Source organism: Neopelma chrysocephalum, unplaced genomic scaffold (assembly GCF_003984885.1).
Source record: "Neopelma chrysocephalum unplaced genomic scaffold, ASM398488v2 Primary Assembly neopelma1_287, whole genome shotgun sequence".
NCBI classification, from domain to species: Eukaryota; Metazoa; Chordata; class Aves; order Passeriformes; family Pipridae; genus Neopelma; species Neopelma chrysocephalum.
Window position 1 is genome coordinate 1,404,780 of NW_020897949.1, and position 4,296 is coordinate 1,409,075.

Here is a 4,296-nt window from a genome sequence, read left to right on the forward strand (position 1 = left end):
AAGGGGAAAGGGAAAGGGGAAGGGGAAAGGGAAAGGGGAAGGGGAAAAGGGAAGACGAAGAGGAAGAGGAAGGAGAAGGGGAAGAAAAGGGAAAGGAAAGGGGAAGGAAAGGGAATAGGAAAGGGAAAAGGAAAGGGAAAGGAAACCTTCCCTAAATAACGTGAAGAAGATTTTAACTTCCCAGGATCACAGAATCACAAAATATGCTGAGTTGGAAGGGACCCTCAAGGATCATCAAATCCAACTCCTAACTTCCCTGACATCTCCTGGACATCACTCTTTCCAGTGACCTCTCCCAGTAGGGTGGGGAATTCAAACCTTCTCGCTTTGCTAAGCAGAACTAACATCTGAATATCAATAATCCCTTTAAAATCTCTGCACCCTGTACAGTTCACTTCAGCACAGGGCGAGGCACAAAAGAAAAGGAGGAGGAGAAGCCAAACAACCCCCATCAACAGCAATTTGAAAGCCACACAGCATTCACCTGGCTGGCAGTGCTAATTCACATCTCCTTTTTGGCCACTGCCAGCATTAAACTCTGAACAAAAGGCAGAATCTGAAATTATTTCCAACAAAAGCAGCACTTCCATATCTTCTCTGGAGCTCCATTAAACTGGGGCCACTTGTAGTGATGGAAAAGCGAGTTAATTTTTTTATTTTCCTTAATTCCTTGATTGATGGCAGGTAGTCGTGCTGTTCCTAAAATATTATCTTGCCCCAACACATGGTTCATCCCTGGACCTCTCTCGGGTTCACATGGCTCTCACATGCTTTGCTGTTCCCTTATTCTCCAGTTCTTGCACTCCATCAGGAGAAGTGCATCTCCTTTCACTTCTAAGGATTAACTACAACAGAAAACAACAGAAATGGGAATGCTGCTCTTTCCCAGCTGCAACCAGCTGGAAGTTGTTGATTCTGTCCATAAAGGAAACCTGTTTGCAGTTGGCTGGGACCAAGAGCAGCTGATTTTCTCAGTTAGGAGACATCAGGAAGCAGAACAGCAATGAACTGTAGATAATATGGATTATATACAGTGCATTAATAGGAGGATCTGAATCATAAAATCTCCTGAGCTGGAAGGGACCCACAAGGACCATCCAGCCCAACCTCTGGCCCTGCACAGACACCCCAACAATCCCACCCTGTCCCTCAGAGCGTTGTCCATACGTTCCTGGAGCTCTGGCAGGGTTGGGGCTGTGCCCACTGCCCTGGTATATTTGTGTCTGATAAAAATGTCAGAACACCATTGTAACAGCTTTTGGTTCCTATTCCATCCCCTTCTCTCCCAGTGCACACATCTGCACCTGACCTTAAAAGGTCATAAAAATTCGAAGGACACAAAAAGGCTCTCTCTGTGTCCACAGTTATGGGTCTAAATCAGCTCCACAGTTACAATTATTTCTGAACAACAGCAAAAGTCTCTTGGCACCAGCTGTCACCATTTTTATTTTCTAAATCAGCTCAAACCCAATCTAACATACAGGACTCAGTACTGCCTGTAAACCCGTGCAAATGGCTCTCTGTGCATATACATTGCTCATTTCCCACCTGGATTTTCTGGTGTTCCATCTCATTTGTGCAAAGCAGCCCAAGCACGTGTTCCTGTTCCACATCAGGCTGCAGAGGAGCAGGAGGCAGCCAGGGGAGCTTCAGCACGCAGGGAAAAGAAAAAAAGCAATTCACTCCTCCCTTATAAATCATAAAGAAACTAGGTAGGCATAACACAACATAAACTCAGGCAAATTCCAGCATTTTTGATGAGAGAAACCTAAAGGTAACAACCAGAAACTTGTCAGAAACCAACAGGGATTTAAAAAGAAAAAATAAAAATAACCTTATGCAGGCAATTATAATTTTTTTTTCACAAAAGTAAGAATATTTAAATGAAGCAGGTAAATGTCCTAAGGTGGAATTGCAGGAGTTTTATTCAGCCATAATTTCATTTGAAAAGTCTAATAACACCTCTGGATTTAAAGTCATACATCACTCTGATTTCGTTTTGCAGTTGCTGGAAATACCATCACAAGAAAATGCTGTACACCATTTCTAGCAGTGCATATTTAGAGCTGCTGGCTTCTTTATCCCGACTAATTGCCATATGTGTAAAAAAAAAAATCAATCTTTCCAATTTCCGAACTGGTTTAGAATTTATGTTCATTTTCTATTATAAGCATTTGACCTTGTCTATGAAAAGTCAGATGGAAAAGTTTCTTCCCTTTCAAGTCAGGAAAAACCTGCTCTTGAGTATTTTTAGACTTTGCGATGTACAAGTTTTAAAACCTGAGCTATCCCTTCACATTGAATTTTCTGATGTTTAATATCTTTTCTGTTGTTACCCATTTGTGGTAACAATTCCTGTGGGGCAATAATGAGGAAAAGCCAAAGCTTGTTCCACACAAATTCTTCCCTCCATTAATAACCCTGTCAGGGATGTAGATGGTAAAGGTGCTTTCTGTGCATTCAACAAAAACCTGATATGAAGCTGAAGAAGCATTTTTAGTTATATTTATCATCAGATGTTACAATTACAGATGGACATGTTTGCAAAGCAAACAAAACAGAAATAACCACAGAAGGAAAGTAAAAGTCAGGGTGTAAAACCATCACCTCCTGAAGCTGGTCAGCTTGGTTTAACACGGAAATTTGCAGGAAAATGTAGATATGTGATATATGCATATTAATTTAGGTCAAATGTATCTGTTTTGGTAAATACATAGAACTGCTCTGAGGCCAGAAATCTCAAAAAGTTGTGAGTCATTTCCACAAAACAGCTCAGTCTACACTAATGACCACTTTGCACCCTTAAAAGTCAAAACAATTCAAGACTGTTTGTTCTTCCCTTTCAAAAATGCAACTATTAATTAAAACCAAGCAAATAACCAAGCAAAAAATAGAATCATGCTGCCAATTTTTTCAAAACTGGCTCGTGCTTTTTAATTCCACTGAGTTTGTGACCAGCTCGGGGGGTTACACACCTGCTGAGGGGAAGGGACCAGGAGATCCTGAAGCTGCTGTTATGTTTTCCCCCTTTTCAAATGACAAAAGTGCAGCAGCCATGTCTGAGAAGCTGCTGACACCATTTAACAACCGAAGGGATAGGAACAAATACATGAAAAAAAACAGCTGGAGCTTTTCATTTGCCTGCTGGAATAACCAGGCCCACTGCCAAAATTCAAGAACAGCCTCAAAAATAGAAGGTGCTTAAAATGCCGTCCCAGCTCTGAGGAGCACTCTGGTGTCATAGAATCATGGAATGGGTTGGGTTGGAAGGGATATTAAAACCCATCTCATCCCACCCCCTGCCATGGGCAGGGACACCTTCCACCAGCCCAGGTTGCTCCAAGCCCCGTCCAACCTGGCCTTGGACACTTCCAGGGATCCAGGGGCAGCCACAGCTTCTCTGGGCAACCTGTGCCAGGGCCTCCCCTCCCTCACAGACAGGAATTCCTTCCCAATATCCCATCTAACTTCCCCTCTGGCAGTTTGAAGGCATTCCCCCTTGTTGTGTCACTCCCTTGCCAAAATGCCCTCTCCAGCTCTCTTGGAGCCCCTTTAGGCACTGGAAGGGGCTCTGAGGTCTCCCTGGAGCCTTCTTCTCTCCACACAACAATGTCACAGCTCAGCATTGCAGGAAGAGGCTGAAATAAGCCAGGCCTAACTCGGTACATCCTTGATTGTCCATCCCCAGCCTCTGCCAGCCCCCACCACCTTCTGCTCTTCCCTCCTCACCCCCTCATGGGTGAGTTGGGACTTCCCCCACCACAGAGGATTGGAAAAGATGATTCCACCTCGAGGACAAGGTTGGAATGTCACCTCCTATGGTTTAAACCATGAACTGGAAAATCAAAGGTAAAATCAAACGATGAATGGCACCATTTCTGAATGGTCTGCCTGGTGCTGTCCAAAAATGCACATGGATAAAAGGATATGGAAGAATTGGTTTTCCATGAAAGATCTTCTCAGTTTTTTCTGTCAGCACTGAGACTCTGCACCAGCGCCTGGTGACCAGAAATAAGATCAGGACAGAAAAATAAGAAACACCAGTGCAAGGCACGAGAGGGGAGGAGTATGTCCCCAAGATTATGTTTTAAACTGTTTAAAATTTAATGCATTCTGGTAAAATTAAAAAGTAAAATGTACACTTGGAGGAGCATTTTATGAGCCTGGAGGAGCTGCTGTTTGACAGGAATAACTTGGAGGTGTAGGGAGGGGAGATGGAGAAGTGGCAGAGTGAGTAAGTCCTGCCAACACTTTCTTCTCTGGGATTTGACAGCAGAATTCTTAGAGGACACAGGA

General features: G+C 43.5%; 1 long non-coding RNA gene across 1 annotated transcript in view; it reads right to left on the minus strand.

Moving 5' to 3' along the window:
* LOC113978068 overlaps positions 1-3,181 on the minus strand; it is a 6,691-nt gene extending 3,510 nt beyond the window's left edge. Inside the window, exons 1-2 of the long non-coding RNA XR_003537492.1 lie at positions 2,976-3,181; positions 1,549-1,647 (exon numbers count right to left, since the gene is read on the minus strand). This is a non-coding gene — a long non-coding RNA (uncharacterized LOC113978068). The remainder of the gene's footprint in view (positions 1-1,548; positions 1,648-2,975) is intronic.
* Positions 3,182-4,296: the final 1,115 nt, after the last annotated feature.